The sequence below is a fragment of the Squalius cephalus genome (genome assembly GCF_949319135.1).
Source record: "Squalius cephalus genome assembly, chromosome: 24".
NCBI lineage: Eukaryota > Metazoa > Chordata > Actinopteri > Cypriniformes > Leuciscidae > Squalius > Squalius cephalus.
The window spans coordinates 1,779,567-1,800,068 of NC_137145.1; the positions used below are offsets into that span (position 1 = coordinate 1,779,567).

Sequence of the window (20,502 nt, forward strand, 5' to 3'; positions counted from 1 at the left end):
TGATTGTAATTAAAAAGAGAGGCGCTAGCATTCAAAATTGCAAATATATAAATCAATCTTTCAACAAATTTGATTCACAAATTTGAGCAAAATTATAATTTTTTTGCTTGATTTGAAAGTCTCGAGTTACTTTATCCTGATTAGAGTGATGCTTGACAGTGTTATTTTAGTGTTATTTATATACCATTACAGTTTTATATTTATATATATTTTTATATTTCAGTTTTTAGTTTAAGTATTAATAATTTTGTTATGTGCTTTGTGACTTATTAGTGGCTTAATATTTCTCAAATATTTCTATTTAGCTTTCTTTTTTATTTATTTCAATTTTAGTCATTTTAGTACTTCAACTTATTTACTTCAAGTTGCCAAAGCATCATTTCTCATGTCTACTTAAGTTTTTTAAGTTAACGTTTCTCATCTAATACTTACAGTATATTTTATTTCAGCTTAATTTCAATCAAGGGAAATTGTTTTTAATAGTTTTATTTAACAATAACAATGGTTTGATGATGCATCACATCCTACAGTAGTAGCCCAAATGTATATTTAGGAAATCTTGAATGCCGTATGTAATATTCCTCCAGCTTTTAATAATCAAACCATTAACAGAAGCTGAAGATCAACAAATGACTGATGTTCGTCTGACCTTTGACCCTCTTGGCCCCGATTTGAAAGACGGATCTGTACACGTGCGCTCACCTTTGATGCCGGAGTGTGTGAGATGTTCACGCGAGTGGACGCTGATGAAACACTAGACGTGGGCGAACACAAGAGGCCAGCTGTAATGTATTAGGGGAATCTGTGAATCTGTAGCTCTGAGACACTGCAGTGCTGTTGACCTCATCAGATTAGACCTGACGGGCTATTAGACTCTGTCTTAGAAACGGTCCTCGCTCTTGTTAGTACTGAGATCTTGTCTGGGCTAATAAACAACCCGATATCTTACTAGATAACTAACAGCAGGGGAAGAAAAGGCTTTACTCCAATGATTTACACACAGGCTTCTGTGGAGATTCTCTTCAAACTAAAGGCCTTGCATGTATTCTTTACAAGAAAACCCAGAATGCACTGCAACTATACAGACTTTTTTTTATCCAAGATAAACAAATCTAGAGAAATGCATGTTATATTTCATCCAATTCTACAAAGAACCAATATAAATTTCGTAATATACATTTCGATCTATGAATATGCAAATGAGCCCCGCCTCCACTCACTCACTCAGCTCAGAGATCCACTGGTTGACGATCACACGTTGATCTGATTGGTTACAAGGTAGTTTGTGACGTCAGAAACACCAGCGATTTCAAAGCGTGTTTTTGAGACTGTCTTTGGTTCACTGCAGTTTTAAGGAGGAAATACTCAGCAATGCTGTCGACTTATGAATTTACACATGGTTTGTCTTAAAGCATATTAAAAACACCACATAGACACAAAAACTACATTAAAAGCTGGATTTTCACCACAGGGGGACTTTAATAAACGTTTAATAAATGAAAATTGTATAAGTTTCATGTTTTCAATTAACTTGCAGTGCATACTCTATCAGACTGATATTAAGTGAACTGGCATGGAGCCTCTGCTGCTCGATGTGTCTGAACAAGAAGGACTCATTACAGGTGTGCATTAGAGGCATTATGCAACCATGCATGACAGACAAATATCAGTCATTCATCACTTCACATCTGCTAGGCAACTAACTCAACTAAAGCAACTACCCCTCCCGAGTCAGATTAAGACTTGCTCTGCTCTTGGCCGACAGCTTCAAAACAACAATTATAATGCGGAACTGATGAGAGCAACACTTCACCCTGAAGAATCAAGTTTTTTTGAGGTGAACGGGTTTAGAGCAACATGAGGACAGGTGTATTTCCTTCAAGAAAGTGAATTGTGATGTATTGTTATCTTTAAAAGACAAAGACTTATTGTGACAAAGTAAAAGTCTCTCATCTTCACCCTATACTTTCTATAGTGAGGAAAAACGTGGACTGAATCGAGAAATTCAGTCATAAAAATTAAATTTACTGTATAAATGTCACAGAATTTGCCAAATTTTGGATGAATAAATTAAAATTAAGGCATATCATATACACACAGAAACTCAAAGAAATAATTTTGTATTAATCATGAATCCAGAAAATAAACAGAACACAGAATTTCTGGAAAAAAATCAAACATTTCATAGGGCTGTATTATTGCAAAAAAAAGGTACATTTCATTAAGTTGTTAAAGTTTTATGAATCAAATTATTTAGACCTGCATTTTGATAATTAAATTGAAAACATAATTAAACCATTAAAATTTAATCGAGAAAAATAAAAATGGAAAACAAGGATTCTGAGAAAAAATAAATGTATTTCATAGGGTCCTAAAAATATAGTTTTTGTTAAACCTTTAATAATTTTTTGTTGAGTCAAGGTTAATATCGTTAACTAAAACAAAAATGAGACATGTTGACTTAGATGATTAACTGGAAATAAATAAACACTGAAACTGAAATAATAATAAATTAAACCTCAATAGATCTTATAAAATGACAAAAGCACATAACAAAATTACTAAAAAATAAACCAAAATGATGCAACATGAAAAATAAAAATAAAAGCTACAGTAATTCCAAATATTAACAAAACTTAAGAATAAAATAAAAATAATTTCATGATTTCAATTAATTAGACATGGTTTTTGATTCCTAAATTTTAGTCCCCCCAAAAAAAAAAAACTAATTTGGGGGGGAAAAATGATTTCATACATAGGGCCCTAAGAAATTACATACGCCACATTATTGCATTATTCCAGCAGCAGGAACTACAAAACTAGAGGTCACGTGTTTAAACTCTGTCCCACACATCTACGAAAGCACCTCTGTGAGTTTGACGGGGTCACACACACTAACACACACTCTTTGAGTCATCAGGTCAACGACAACAGCCGGGCCTCAAAGCCTGAATCCAATTTAAAGGCCCAAGGAGACCCAACAACACAGGAACATGATGAGAGCTGAGGGGTCTTCACTCGCTGAGCTGATACAGACCGTATAAGAAAGCCGCTTAACATTAGCACGAGTCCCAGATGTCATTTCTTTTATTAACGTCATAAACTAAACCTCAGTCTCATAAAGCTAAAGGCAACAAGGATCAAATCCCACCGCAGAGAAGAACTACACACCAAATCAAACACAACATCTCACAGTTTGTCTTTATGTTTCCCTTTAAAGGTTTTTATCCATCATATTTCTAGCAGCATTTTCACAATGAAAGATTAATAAGTTGGGGCTGAGTTACGATCTGACAGGAGAACTTTCACATGTCCATGTTACATTCTATGAGGAAATAATCAAACATGCATACATACATACACACACACGCATACATACATACACACATATATACATATATATACATATATATATATATATATACACACACATACATACACACACATATGCATACATACACACGCATACATACACACATGCATACACACACACACACACACGCACACATACATACATAAACTTTTAATGATTTATGATTACATTTTGGGGGGGATTTCTGAAAACTGAAAAGTAAGCAGCATATTTTGATAAAAGATTAAGAATAATATTCACAGATTCAAATTCACAATAAGACTAATAACACCAGAAACCAGAAAGAAAGGTCCCTGCTGACCTTATAATGAAAGCGAATGCTTCCCATGACATGTGTTTGGCAGATAAGCGCCTCTAGAAAGCCACATGTATGAGACACTCGCCTCTTCCACTTGGCAGTCGCAGAGCGCAGCGCTGGTTAACGCCGGCTAGTGAACGCTAATGAACGGTTGCTCAGATACAACACCAAAGGTCTGCTCTCCTTTTATAGCGTCTGAGGGTATCACAGGCCACATCACACACACACTTGTGCAGAGAGAGAGAGAGAGAGAGAGAGAGAGAGAGAGAGAGAGAGAGAGAGAGAGAGAGAGAGAGAGAGAGAGAGAGAGAGAGAGAGAGAGAGAGAGAGAGAGAGAGAGAGAGAGAGAGAGAGAGAGAGAGAGAGAGAGAGAGAGAGAGAGAGAGAGAGAGAGAGAGAGTGTGTGTGTGTGAGTGTGATGTGTGTGTGTGTGTGTGTGTGTGTGTGTGTGTGTGAGTGTGAGTGTGTGTGTGTGTGTGTGTGTGTGTGTGTGTGTGTGAGTGACTCACACTCTCAATTCAATTCAAAATTGCTTTATTGGCCTGACTGTGCATTATACAATATTGCCAAAGCTTGGAATACATAGAATAATTATAAAGTAAATTATTAGAGAATAAATTAATTATAATACATAAAGTAATTATAAATGAAAGTAAGACTAATAAAATATTATAACATAACTTAAATTTAAATGTACAAATTAAATTAATTGTACAAATTAACAGTGTAACAAATCAAAATGTGTGAACATTTGATAACTCTCTCACACACACACATTTGATAACTCTCTCACACACACACATTTGATAACTCTCTCTCTCACATACTCTCTCTCTCTCTCTCTCTCACACACACACACACACACACACACACACACACAGCTCTCAATCCCAGTAACCAGTGGCTCGTTGTGACATTAACATGACGCGGGCCTTAATCTAAAACTTCATGAGCCACCAAGACTCGTTGCTTCTCAGTGTAAACCGAAGAGGAGGCAGAAATGAGAGAACAGTGATGCGAATAATTACAGAGAAACTGATGAAGAAAAGCGCCACGTTATCGGGACATTAGTTATCGGGACATGAGTTACGCTGAACCAGACAAAAGAAGACACAACATTCATTTCAGTTCGACATGGACGCCAGCCAAACGCTCCCATGCGCGCTTCTCAAATCAGTCACATTAGCCACAATCACACAAATCAAGTTAAGGTGAAATTGTTTGATGATAAACCCATGGATCATCATTATCCGCTCTATGTGAACCGCACGTCAAAACCTCATCTGCAAATGCAAGCGTGTTTTCAAAACAAGTTTCCATTCCTCTTGTGTGCACTGTATCATTATCATAATCACTGTATGATTAACAATAGCGATCTACATTAAAAATTCATCATTTACTGTTTGTGCATCAAAACAGGTTCAAAGTGGATCTACAACACAAGTCAAAAGATTTTTTAAAAACAACAAATAATGTGAAATATTATTCCAATGTAAATCAGCTGTTTTCTATGTGAATATCTAGTAAAGTGTAATTTATTCCTGTGATCAAATCTGAATTTTCAGCATCATTACTCCAGTCTTCAGAGTCACATGATCCTTCAGAAATCACTCTAATATGATGATTTGATGATCAAGAAACATTTATGATTATTATCAATGTTGAAAACAGTCATTTACGTTTTTATTTGAGGATTCTTTGATGAATAGAAAGTTTGAAGTAACATTAAACACTACCGTTCAATAGTTTGGGGTCAGTAAGAATTTTTATTTTATTTTTTGGGTGAAAGAAATCAATACTTTTATTCATCAAGGATTAATTAAATTGATCAAAAGTTACAGTAAAGACATTTATAATGTTACAAAAGATTATATTTCAAATAAATGCTGTTCTTTTGAACTTTCTATTCATCAAGAATCCTGAAAAATATAAATGCATCACAGTTTCCACACAAATATGAACTGTTTCAACATTGATAATAATGAGAAATGTTTCTTAATCATCAAATCCTCATATTAGAGTGATTTCTGAAGGATCATGTGACACTGAAGACTGGAGTAATGATGCTGAACATTCAGCTTTGATCACAGGAATAAATTACACTTTCTATATATTCACATAGAAAACAGATGATCTACATCAACAGTCTTGGTGAGCAGAAGAGACTTCTTTTAAAAACATTAATAATCTTAGCAATCCAAAACGTCTGGTAGTGTACACGTGCGTTCGGTAACGATACGATCACCGCAAACCTTCAGCCAACTGTGTTAAATGACTTAGAAACGTATTAAATGTGTTGGATTAGTTTGCATCGCCTCAAACCACAAACCCAGTTATTTCTGGTACTCAATTTTGGCTCAATAAAAAGTCAAAATTTGAAAGATTTTGTGCAGATCTGAGATCCTGGGCTCAGCAGCACTAATGAAAGCAGACTCGGGTCACGATTCCTCCTTTAACTGTGGAAAGATAATAATTGTGTGTTAACTTCAGTGGAACGGCTGCTTTTCCTCCATCGAGACTTGAAAAAAATGCCTATATGTTACAAGATTTTTCTGACTGACTCGAAGCACAAGAGTGTGGCCTCACACACACTCACACTGAAATGCTGATGGGCTTCATTTGCAGCGGCTGAACGAATGAATGAACGAGTTTCTGAACAGCGCATTTTTAAGACGTCGAGTCACAGAGAGCCAGTTGTTTGCGGCCGCTTGTTAAAGTGGTTTAAATTCTCTTTTAAATGCCTTATATGGATCTGGGAGATTTCTCTCGCGGTGTGATCCGCGTCAAACATTCCAGGAGCGTTTCGGGACAAACCAGGTGTTTTGCTGGAACTTGATGAGGAGGCATTGTGTTCCTAGAATACATCCATGACGTCACACACACACACTCTTTCATACAATAAAAGTGTAGGAATATTCGTCTCGAGAACCAGAGCTTGATTCCTTCTCGACAGTGTTACTTTAGTATCAGTGATTCACTGTAAAAAGTGGAAACCTGAAATTCCCTTACAGAGATGTTTATTACTTGATTTGACCTTATAAAAATGTAGTTGGAATAAATTAATGTAGGTTGATTCTTGGTTCGGGCCGATAGACTGTGTCATCATTCATCGTGATTCCAATAGACGTCGCCCAACCCTAGTTGATTCAGCAATATCCATCCATCCCTCTATCCATCCATCCCTCCCTTTATCCATCCATCCATCCTTCCGTTTATCCATCCATCCATCCCTCTATCCATCCCTCTCTCCATCCCTCCCTTTATCCATCTATCCCTCCATCCCTCCATCCAGCAATCCCTCCATTCATCCATCCCTCCATCCATTAATCCAACTACCATTGTATCTATCTGAAACAGGCTAGCAATGCAATAATGCACACTAGCAACTGCATAGCAACACATTAGTAACCTCCCAGAATACCCTAGCAACCCCATAGCACCACCCTAGCAATTACCCAGAATACCCTAGGAACTACTAGCTTTTTTCTATTTCCATTTTAGTAAATTTGTTGTTATTTTTGTTATTTGTTTGGATTTTTTATTACATGTGTTCATTTTTCATTTCAGTTATTTCAACACATCAAGTTAAACTAAATGAAAATGACAAATGTTGCTTTGCAACTAGCTGAAATAAGTTTAACTTTTTTTTTTTTTTTTTTATCTTTTTTTTTCAGTTAAGATTTGTTTTAAAGTAACAAAGAACACGTTTTGTGGTTTTAGTTTGGCCCATTTATAATAACCCTGCTTCCTGATAATGAAAACAAGAATATTCCTGAACAAACGTGAAAAAAAAAACTGAATCTAGCCATCTAATAAAACTGCCACTGTATATTATATTACTGTCTCTTTGACGAATTGCTTTGGTTCCTATTTTGTAAGTCGCTTTGGATAAAAGCATCCGTAAATGCATAAATGTAAGAACAAACCTTATGTCCTGAAATAGATATGAAGTTTAAAACAAACCCCCAAGTATGAGCACTAGCAATAGTGATGATTGACTTAAACCTTTAAGAGAAATACATGGAAAAGCTTCCGCATCTAATAGCTAATAATCGACACCTAACATGAGGTGCGTTATCCAGATGTGTCCCAGATGTGCCTAATGAATCCATCAAACAGAGGAACTGCAGCATCAAGCCACTCAAACACAAGCCAGTCTGTCATTAATGTTCCTGTGATCCCAGAGATCCATGCGAGGAAGTCTGGAAATCTCAGGTCGATCTCCATGGCAACGCAAACAAAACAGAACATTCCAAGGCCAAAGAAAGACAGACAGAAAGAAAGAAAGTTCTGGAGGAACAAACTGCTGTGACCAATCAACCGCTTTCATTTCCACGGCTGTAACTGAGAGAAATTGAGTGTACAAGAAAACGAGTGAGGTGCAATGTGAATAAAAGAATAGTGCTTTTGAAAGTCCACTGTGAGCCGCCTAATAACAGTGGACTTATTCTGCATGGAGTGGACTGAGATCACATGACCAGAAGAATGCCACTAGCTTTATCTCTGCAAGTCAATGTTTAGTGGATACTTTATAAATAGTACATTTACTAAAAGGTATCAATAGACCGAGACATATTGGACAGCAAAAAAAAATAATGTTTTTGTTAGTGTTACCATCACAATTTGCTCATTTGATTATCTTGGTTATTGGCAAAACAAAATAAAAAAATAAATAAAAAAGTTAGAAAGTTAGTTAGCAGAAAGTTATAAAATAAAAATGCAATATAAAAGAAAAGGCAATAAAAAAAATTAATATAATATATAATATATTATATTATATTATATTATATTATATTATATTATATTATATTATATTATATTATATATTAATGCTGCCAAAACACACAAAACAATCCAAAGCAAAATAAATTAAAATATAATGCAATTTAAAATAAAATGACAAAAAGCAATATTATATTATTTCATATATATCTCTTGTGTGTCATCGGCTTAATGAGGACAAGGCTGTTCAGTCTCTACAGACCCTGGAGAAATAAAACAGTGACATGTGACAGCTCAAAATTAACAATTAACAAGCTACAAATGAGAGTAAAAACTGTAACTGGTCAAACATTATACATGACTCGACTAAATCTGATTGAAAACACGGTCACCGTATGAATGTCATGCAATGGTAATGCCAACTCTTTATCTTATCTTCTCTCACCAGCCTAATTAAATCAAAGAACAAGAGCTTGTTCAAAGTCAGATTACATCCACACCACATTCACCCGGCCTCCTTGGCAATGAGTCCAAACGCTTGCCAACTTTCAGCACACAAATTCACAAAAGCTGTAAATCAGAGTGCGGAGTGAGCCAGCCTGACATGACGGACGAGTTTTCATTCACGTCACGATTAAAACCAGATCGGCTCAAACATGCTGCGGTCGCACGGATCGTGCTCGGATTTTACTGGGATTGGCATTCATGGAAAACTCTGTGCATGGTTATAAAACTCTTTCCTGTCAAATTAAAAGTCCCTTAGGTTGCTAAGGGTTCACGTCAAAAGAGAAGAATTCCCGTTTCCTGTTGCTCTGTTTATGAGGGGAAATGACTCCTAAAAGCCTGTAAAAAGTCTATATTTAGATACAGGCAATTAAATCTGAGTGGATATGGATCCTAAAAGACAGTCTCCTCAAATCAAATCATTTTGATTTGTAAAGCGTTTTTCATAATACACAGTAGCCGCGTTTCCATTACCCTTCAAATTGCGCAAATTGAAATTGCGAATTGAAAATACACCCAATGCAAACACGTCAATTTTGCAAAAACTCCCATTTATCGCAAAAAAGTTTTTACGCTCGCATGAGGGGGTTTTTCAGGCAATTCGAAAAAGAAATATTTCGCAAAACTGCAATGGAAACAGTTTTTGCACATTTACAGGTCAGCTGACGTAGATGATGCGGTGTGTTTGGACAGAATACGAGACTGAGCTCTTTATTGAATTCATAAAAGACAAAATAATGACAGATATACTGGATTCTAAACCTCAAAGAAATGCCACAATCAAGACCTCGAAGCAGATCTGAGGGAGAAACACCCAGAAACACCTCATATGTGCCGCTCACAGACACAGTATAAGGTCTTTCCTTGCCATTAATGCTTGGACAACACGCCTACGTTTCCTTCCATTAATAATAATAACATCTAGTGCGGTACGTGGCTGTGATATATATATAAACTTACCAACGTCCGTTGCCATGATTTTTGGAATGACTTTTCGCAAGAGGAAAAGATGACGTTTTAGTCGCATAACATCGGTTAATGGAAACGCCGTCATTTCGCAATAGTTTATCGATATTTAGAAGAAAAAAAAAGAAAAAAAAAAGAAAAAAAACTCAAAAGTTTTGCGAGAATATTTAATGGAAACGCGGCTAGTATTTCAAAGCAGCTTTACGTGATGTTTATGATTTCGTAATTTTCATGCGTTATAGTTGGAATAGTATATACTATAGTATAATATAGTCACATTTTGCAACAATATAAACAATCAAGCAGTTGAGATTTGCAAAATCCAAAGTAAAATAAGGCAAAATTAAATAAATTACAATAATAATAAAAATTAAATAAATTAAATAAAAAGCATATTATATGAAATAAAAAAATTAAATATAAGCAATATAAAACAAAATAAAATATCAAAAACATTTGAAACTTAACTTAAACCTGTACATTACAGTTTAATAAACTGAAACTGTCCTTGTTCACTCCATCCGCACTACTGTTATTTTGCACTATTATTGGAAAATCAATAACGTTTGTCACACTTTGAAACAGTGTATTGTATGAAGCGCTATAGATATAAAGGTGACGATTTAATAAAACACAAAACTGAATCTGAGAGTAAGGAAAGATGCTGTACTCTTCAAAAAAGAAATTGTCACATCTATTTAAAATAAAATTAAAATCAAGCAGGTCAGATTTGCTAAATTGTTCTTCTCAACACAACAGTCAGAAATACTTTGAGTATCATCCAGCCCACAACACCAAAGCATGATTTAGAGTCGAGTTTTCCTGTAAATGTCCTTTTCATATCAGATCAAAGCGTTAGCTCACTTCCAAATCATTAGAAAGCTCAGAATCAGTACCTTGAGCAACAAAAGCTGGATTGCTGCTCGACTCTTTCATCTTGGCTGAATATCTGAGTGATTCAGGAGGTCAGAACAGTTGAACTTTCCCTTTGAAAGCAGAAGATGAAACTGAAAGATGTTGCTTCACCTCAGTCTCCCAAGAGTGTGTGAGAGTGTGTGTGAGAGAGTGTGTGAGAGAGTGTGTGTGAGAGTGTGTGTGAGAGTGTGTGTGAGAGTGTGTGTGAGAGTGTGTGTGAGAGTGTGTGTGAGAGTGTGTGTGAGAGTGTGTGTGAGAGTGTGTGTGAGAGTGTGTGTGAGAGTGTGTGTGTGTGTATGTGTATGTGTGTGTGTGTGTGTGTGTGTGTGTGTGTGTGTGTGTGTGTGTGTGTTTTTCACTGCAAAGAGCACAACAAGTGAGCCGTAAAAATCCCACTCTTTTTCTCCATAGAGAGTCTAAAAGTTAAGACAGGCTCACCTTGAGCTCTGAGGTTATTAAGAGATCATATCTACTTATGTTTTTTTAAGGACACTGATTTCCTGATTTGTGCAATTATACAGTTTAGTGTCATTATACAAAAATGTGTGACAGCAGAATGAGGCAATTGAACACTAACCCTAACCCTTGGTTTGAGAGCAAGAAAGTCAATGCTTCGTATTGCTTCACTCATACAGCAAGTGCTAAACCATGCTATTGTTAGCAAGTTAGCATTTATTGAACTAGTTTGTTATAACCAGCTAAGTTTATAAAAACAAAAATGTTTTTATAGCGGTAACTTAAATGTATGGGTTATTGTACTCAAACATTTCACATTAAGAACAAGTAAAATATCTGAGTACAAAATAAAAATCTGCAAGTTCTGCTTGCTTAAACTTTGAATTTCTTAACTTAAATATTTTGAGGCAACTGATCGCCTTAAACGTACAGTATGGAATTTTTCGCCGCTAGGGGACGCTAACCTCTTTACAATAACAAAGGCGTAGTTTGATGACGCAACATTTGCTAAGAATTATGGATCTTGTCGTCAACGTCAAGCCGACCGATCTAATAATGTTTATGGATGAGAGAATACATCGATGTTTTTATCATGACTGTGATATGAAGCAGTTCGGGATTGCTAAGAGACAACTATCAGCTCCACACGCGACGCGAGTCCCGCGGATATAAAAGGAATATAGACATTTCATTTTACTGAACTACACGCAAGTGCAGAATTACTGCTCACAGGTCAGTTTATTAGACAAATTAAACTTGTGAGGTAACGCAGCGCTGTTTCACTTGGTCTAACATTACACTATCACACTAAACTGCATTTGAATGTGTTGAAATGAATGTGTTAGTTTGTCTGTATGAGACTAGCAGTAAGCTAGATCAACATTAGAATAACATACAGATCATATTCTAACATTTTATCATTGTTGAACTATATAACATTGATTAGTTTTATGTAAATGTGCTCACCTGTTTAATAAAGTACATGTAGGAGCGGTCGAAGTCTCGGACGTGGAGCTCTCGTTTATATACTGTCTATGGGAGCTCTCGGCATCTCGAAAACACCGCGCTGATATTGATCCTCGTTTTAGTTCTCCTTTTTTATCCAAAGTCTGCTTGCCATGGTCCATAATGTTTGAACGAAACAACAACAGCGTGCAGATAGACATTACGAACTACACAGTGGTCCACGTCCGTCGCCTTGGTTACTATCAGAGGGCTCTGGTTGCTATGGCAGTACGAGCGGAAACCAGGGACAACGCGGATATGACGCCATTGATGGCGACAAAACAGAAATAAAGAAACGGGACGTGTCTTCGAATTAAATTACAAATTTCTCCTGGTTTGAAAGTTGTTGGAAACAGTCGGGATAATGTAAGTACACAACTAAAAAAATATATATAACATAGATATAGTGATTTTTGCTATTTTTAAAGCAAAAAAGTTACATATTGTGCCTTTAAATGTATTGAGTTTTGCCAACTTATTCGGGTTTACAGTGCATGTGTATGGAGTCAGATTAACACTGGCCAACAGCCTTGAAAATCACCGTCTACATCATTTAAACATTGTTTTAATGAAATAAAGGGGTAATTCAGAGTCAGCCAAAGAGCTATAAATCGAATGAGTTCATCATTGGAAATGTCAAAGCAATTAAACAATGTTCTGTTATGAATCTTGCTTGTGTGCATTAAATGAATTTCAAATGAAGATACTTAAAGAGTGGTCAATTTTAAATCAAACAGCCATCTATTACTAGATATTAAACCAGACCACGTAAACCCTGTACAATTATAATTGGCCCTGTACAATTATAATTCTCATATAAGGACTTTGTACATAATGAATGCATTTCTTCTATAAGTAAGTGTTTGTTCTGGTGCTCCAAACATTCAACTGTGAATGCCAGAGAACTGAAAATAGTCCATGTGGTTTCGGTGAATGTCGGTTTAATAATTGAGCCATATGTTCTTGCTCCCAAAAATGACAAGTTAGAAAGTGCCACAAAACATCTACGCGCTCTCGAGTCAAAGCCGCAGTGCTTTTGTAGACTTTTATATGCCGAAAGCCGCAGTAACCTTTCGCTGGAAGTATTCTGAGCCTTGACCACCATCCGCCAACTCCACAGAGCTGACAACATGCCCGGACAGACCACTAAGCCCTGGACCGAGACACAACTGGAGCACGACATGCAAGGTTCATATTCAGTGGGAAACATATGAAGCAGTGGATGGCAAAAGGGATGATGATTTATGCAGTCAAAACCTCCATTAAAGTGGACTAATCAAGTCTTCTGAAGTCATACAATAGCTTTGTGTGAGGAACAGACTGAAATCTCCCAGATATCATTCACACAGGCAGATAATTAGACCTGGTGCCAAGTTTAAACATGTGACCCTGGATCACAAAACCAGTCACGAGTCGCACGGGTATATCTGTGGCAATAGCCAACAATACATTGTATGGGTCAAAATTATAGATTTTTCTTTTATGCCAAAAATCATGAGGATATTAAGTAAAGATCATGTTCCATGAAGATATTTTGTAAATTTCCTATCGTAAATATATAAAACATTTATTTTTGTGAGTGAATGCAGCACAATCGCCAACATAAATGAACAACTTTAAAGGAGATTTTCTCAATGTTTAGATTTTTTTGCATCCTCAGATTCCAGATTTTAAATAGATGTTTCTCGGCCAAATATTGTCCTATCCTAACAAACCACACATCAATGGAAAGCTTATTTATTCAGCTTTCGGGTGATGTACAAATCTCAAATTTCAGTAAATTGACCCATGTGACTGGTTTTGTGGTCACATATGTGAAGAACAACTTCGATCACAGTAGCTGTGTTTACATGGACCCTAATAATAATTGTAATCGGATCAGTAACACAATTAACTTGCAAGTAACCACGTCAACCGGAATGAATTGGCCAGATCTGATTAAAATTTCATTCAGATTGTAAGGGGTGATTTATTCCTTTGGTAATCCGATCAAGAGGACATGAAAACAAACTGAGAACCGAAACCGGAGAGTACTGTGCATGTGCACTGCCGTAGAAATAGCGTAATAACGCATTCCTGTTGAATAAAGTGTCGTGTCATTCTGAAATTCTCCTTTCACTCATCGTCTGTGAAGTGGAGCAGGACAGTCCTCGTTTCATACGCTCATTCACAGAACACACGGGTTTGGGCACGGGAAGGGGCGATTTACTGCTGGATAAATACAAGCGGCAACAGTTCATGTGCTCGTCGTTGCATATTGCGTAAACACTACATTCGGATTCATTAATCGGAAAGAATTCATTCAGACTGAAGCAAAAAGTGTCCTGTAAAAAAACTTAGCTACTGTATCGAACAACATGCAATGACAGACTTTTCATTTTGAGGTTAAACTACTCAATTAACGTGCATCCTTAATCCTATAAAGCCTACTGTACTGTACAGCCTACTTGCTGATAAACGTGTCGCGCACAATCTCCTACACTCCTGTCATCTGATCGATAGTTTAGACCTTTTAGCAAGTAAAAGTCCTTTAGTATAATTGTACAAACGTTCTTCTTCAGCTCGTGCTTCACGTATCTTTCTGCTGTCAAATCTGCACTGATTTTATCAAGTATTTTAAAACTTTATTTAATGTTAATAATGTGTCAAGATGAACACTTACTGGACTGAAGCAACTTCAGAGAAATCATGAGTATCAAAGATGATCATCAGGCTTTTGAGGAAGGTTTATTTGTTCCTCTATCAATCATTGCATTGTATTATATGTTTTAAAACTAAAGAGCTTTGATCATAAAACTAAGCCTTTAAGTGTCAACTTACTAAGACATTATTGGCAGATATATGCATTTTATGAAAGTATCTGCTATACTGTTATAAAGATCTCAGTGATTTACATTACAAGCATCAGACTTATCACTTTTTGTCCATATAAATATCAGAATCTGCACATAATCACATTTTTGCTCAGTTTGGGCTTCCGAATAAAATTGAGCTGTTTTTTCCTCCATATTCTCACTATATCAGATTAAATGAGCCATAAAACCCTGATACTGATATGATGCAAACTTTTTTTTCAGATTTAGACAAAAGGTTCAATAAATTTCAGACTATTATTTTATATGTCAGGCTTTACACAGGGTCAAACGTCTAATCGAGCTATCGGACCCTTCACATAAAGTATAAGGCCTGCTAGTCGGGACTGTGCCAGACCAAAACCACTACTTTCAAACCAAAACCCTTCATGGAATCCTTGAGCTATTCATCAAAGACATTATCCAAGGAAATCTGAGGCTGATGATGCCCAATGGAAAGCATTCATCTTCCTGTTCTCTTAAACGCCTCCTGCTTATGTAACGCTAGATTGTTGTTCTGAATGGAATCTCGTCCTGCTCTTACCTCACACTCGAAACCACACACACACACACAACGTGTGCGAAACCCATACGGTATGTTCACATGCTACAAAAGCATTCCAGGCCTTCCTGTGTGCGATGAGTACGGCCGTAAGCGAGGTTAAAGGAGCACCATCAGGGAATAATAGTGCTCAACACAGGCAGTCAGCTAAAATTAGAGCATATTTGTTCAGCGTGAGTATCAAATGTCAAGTTGACAGAAAGCAGACAGCTTTGTGAGGTTAAACACTGATGGGAGGAGGACTAGTGAGGGTACACACTAAAAAATGCAGGGTTGTTTTAATCCAAATTTGGGTCAAATATGGACAAACCCAGCTGTTGGGTTATATAAAAGTTAACCCAACAGTTGGGTTTGTCCATATTTTACCCAAATTTTGGTTCTAAAAATCCTGCATTTTTTAGAGTGTATCGGTTTCCGTCTGGTTTCCGTCTGGTGCTGTAGTTAAAGACACACTACTGAATAGTGAAAGGCCAGTTTTGTTTTGCTATCTGTTACCAAAAGGAGCATGAGGCGGTTTGGAAAGACAGGAACAGACTTCAAAAAACACCTACCGTTTCCTTCCTCTGATTATCGCATACTCTGGACCAATGCCTTGTTGTCTATTGACTATATACAGTAGGCTGCTGTCTACTAAATCAGCATTTTAAATGGAACAGAAACAGAAAAAAAAAAGTGGCTTGATACCAGAGCATTTATAATTAGATTTAAGGCGAGACACTACAGGCATTAACAGTGTTTTTTCATGCATCTGTCAATTTGGAGATTTGGGGCGTATTATAAAGAGTTTTTTTTTCAGACTAATGGAAAGAAAACATCCAAAATACACTGTAAACTAAATCTTTTAGTGCTCTTTATCTATTTGTGTCTTTAGATTTCAATTACAGTATATATTTTTAAAGGCCGTTTTCTCAAAATTAGTTTTTCTTCCTACATTGAGCCAGAAATCTCCACGTCAGTAGCACTTAAATACACCTTACAGTATTACCTATATTCTGAAGGTTTTTACAGAGGGGTTTGTTCAAATATACATTGTCCTGATTTTATACAACAAAGTATTTTCTGATTTGTGGACTGATAAATAGAGATATCCAAATTCACCTCTGTAAAAAACTTTGACTCTAATATAAATCAAAAAAATTAAAAGTTTTGAACCTGACTTTTTTGTTGAAAAAACCTCAGATTTTTGTTGTAGAAATGCATGCAAATTAGTGCATATTTAATTAGATAACGTCTCATTTGCATATTGAAACTTGTAATACTTTTTTTTTGTGCAATTATAATCAGCTAGTGAAGTATGGTGAAATCTATTAGTCATTTTTTACCCTATCACCTGGGGTGTCTTGCCTTTATTCATTTGAATGGAATAATGGAGCTTGTGCAATATAATGCATTCTGGGAATGTCCCTCTGTTAATGTCTGTCTGTCTCTGTCTAGTTAGGCAGTTCAATAGGTTTTCGGATCAAAGATTTTCTTTGCATGATTTTTCATTGGCATCAACTGATGCAAATCTAGATAAAGCAGTTAATCTCATGAATAGGACGTAGCATGTGATTCAACATGCTTAAACGATAATGAAAAATTGTGTTTTTATTGGTGTATTTCACAGTGCTAGTATCTGATTAAACTTGCCTGTTCCAAGAGACGGGTTGTGTATTGATTCAGTGTGATGCGAAGCATGCACCAACACTCACGCCAGTTAATCATTCACATTGAGATATGCACGAGATGACGAAAGCAACGATACAAAGGCATTGCATAATGATGCATCAGACACAATCGCTTTGGTAACGTCATTCTGGGACCAGCCACAGAGATGAGGTGAAAAACAAAACCATTTCTACAAGCAGTCACAACTAAAACTGCGTTACAATTACAGATGACAATTTGTCATGAAGTTCAAAAATCACTTAATTGCTTATGTTGGGCAATCTTGTTTACAAAATCAATCATGATCATCTGTGGAACCATTTAAACAAATTCACTAATTATGTGCAATTATCCAAAACGAAAAGCCTGCAAGTGATTTAAAGCTTTATTCCATGTTTGGTCTTAAACACCTTTTAAAGAGCCCATATTGTGCCCTCTAACAAAGTCCTGATGTTGTTTTTGGTCTCTACTAGAACATGTTTTCCTGCTTGAATGTTGATTATTTCCCCCATATTCTCCATTGTTGCAGCTCCTCTCTTCCCAGTCTGTCAGTAACGCTCTGGAGTGTGTTTTCCGTACAACGGCGTAACTCGCTGCTTTACTACAGTAGTATGATGCATCATTTAAGAAATCAACAAGCTAGTCACGAAACCGTATTGTCGTAAATTGGTCGTTCAAATACGTTGGTTAATGACTTTACGCAGGTGGTGGAGTAATAACTACTTTTAATGAACCTGTATGAGATAGAAATTAATGCTTGATGTTTTGCTATAAATTACGGACATGGTATCCAAAGAGCATTTCTCATTTTTAAACTAAACAAGAATGACATTAGTATGTATTCTAAAATAAAGATATAGATTGTACTGAACGTCAGCTTGCTTATTTTGCTCATCCTTGATGAGGATTTATTGTCCATGTCATGCAAACAAGAGACTGCTTCTAACCACAGGTCGAGAGCTGCCGCTCAAAACACAACTTTGCGATGCTGTTTGCGAATGTTCGTTATAAGTATGGTTTCGGGGAAACACTGACTCGTTGAACTATCCTGATAACGACGGAACTTGTGACCATAGTTGGATAACGATGCTTTTCGGAACACATTCCTGTTTAGTTCCTGTCTCTATGAAGCCCCTCCTTCTGAAAAGCACACTGTGCTCTGATTGGTCGGCTGGATCAGTGTGTTGTGATTGGTCGAGCGCTTCGAGTGTGTTTGGGAAATGTCCCACCCCTTACCATAACCACCAGTTTAACACACTACTAACTAACTCAACCAGGCCCCGCCCCTTTATTCTCCGTGTGAATTATTATAATGAGGAATATTGTGACTTGTTCGTTCCCGGAAGAAACTCAAGACTACAATGGAGGCGTTTCAGGAGTTCAGAAACACTGACACTGATATAGAGAAGAACTTTGTAGAGAAACAAATCTGCATGCATAAACACAAAAATTGTTTCTACACTATAGAATGGAAAGTTTGAATTACTCGCATTAAAAGACTCTTTGTATGTACAGTACAGTCGGATAATTTAGGCTTTTCCCACTCCTGAACTGAAACAGCAGCAAAAGAAAACCAACAATTCTTGTCATTGCTCACATTATTTATATTATTTTAACAGGCTTGGGCAAAATCAGTCCAAATAAACCATTCCATTCCCCACATCGAGCCGGATCCCTCCCACATCTGAAGGTCAGACGCCTCCGAAGGTCACGGACAAGCAAATATTATGAGGAAACAAGAGCATCAGTGGATCATGGGAGCAACGATGCGAAGCGACGCTCACAGCATTCGCTCGCTGAGTAAATGGTTTACGCAGACATACTTCTAGGGCTCTTAAAATAGAGTGTTAGTGTTTTGTCTAAGAATGAGAGGAAAGAACGTATTAAATTTCACGTTGATAAATTGGGTCTCGGATGCATTTAGAAAAATCTCCTAAGGCCCATCTATTATACAAACCAGACTCCAGCGCGTTCCCTAGTTTTCCTTATTAACGGAAACAATTACACAGAACAAAGGCTCTGAAAGATTCTTAACAACTGTTTTGCCTTGAGGTTTAGTTGATCTACACTATCACCACACGATTAAATCAAACTTAGACCTATAACACACACACAAACGTCTAATTTCAGACGACCCTCTCCAGATCCAGGGTTCATCGTCTCCAAGGACATAATCAGAAACTCAAATAAACAAATGACAAAAAAAACATCCATAACACATCAGATGTGACTTCAGCACTTTCTGCCTTGGGCGCGAAACATACTTTATGCAAATACATGAATGCAAACACTTCTAGCTATGCAAGTGCAATAGATTAAAAGAATCCTCACATTCTTTTTCATATATCAAATGTAAATTTATGTCCCTGTTACACAATTTTCTAAATAATTCAAATAGCTTGAATGTAACTCTACACCGCCACCTCATTTAGTATACGTGGTTAATATGCAAATGAGCCCCGCCTCCACTCACTCCCTCAGCTCAGAGATCCACAGGTTGACGATCACACGTTGATCTGATTGGTTACAAGGTAGTTTGTGACGTCAGAAACACCAGCGATTTCAAAGCGTGTTTTTGAGACTGTCTTTGGTTCACTGCAGTTTTAAGGAGGAAATACTCAGCAATGCTGTCGACTTATGAATTTACACATGGTTTGTCTTAAAGCAGATTAAAAACACCACATAGACACAACATTAAAAACTTGATTTCACATTCAAGCTATTTTAAGGCATGGTGATTTCCCCGTGCTTCAGAAGGCCTTTATTAACCCACAGGAGCCGTGTGGAGTTCGTTTACGACGGATGGATGCACGTTTTTGAGCTTCAACCTGTTGGTTGCAATCCACTGCCATTATAAAACTTGGAAGAGCCAGGATATTTTTTTTTTATATAACTCCGATTGTATTCGTCTGAAAGAAGAATGTCATCAATATCTAGGATGGCTTGAGGGTGAGTAAATCATGGGCTAATTTTCATTTTAAAGTGAACTACTCCTTTAAGTGATAAAATTATTGACTACAGGGGAACTTTAAACATATTAATAGCTTCGTTCCTTCGAGTGCTGTGGTTTGTTTCCGCCACAGTAATGCAAGAATGCATGACATGTAGAACGGAACTGATTGCCTGCAATGTTTTGAACAAACATCCGTGTGTGTGTGTTTGCATAGAGTACGGTTCTGACCTTCCTCATCTCTCAGAGTCT

General features: G+C 36.7%; 2 protein-coding genes across 2 annotated transcripts in view; both read right to left on the minus strand.

Annotated features, from left to right (window-relative positions):
* bmpr1bb (bone morphogenetic protein receptor, type IBb) overlaps nt 1-20,502 on the minus strand; it is a 283,072-nt gene that overhangs the window by 159,666 nt on the left and 102,904 nt on the right. The window lies entirely within an intron of this gene.
* pdlim5b (PDZ and LIM domain 5b) overlaps nt 1-20,502 on the minus strand; it is an 84,684-nt gene that overhangs the window by 51,804 nt on the left and 12,378 nt on the right. The gene's annotated exons all lie outside the window — the stretch shown is intronic.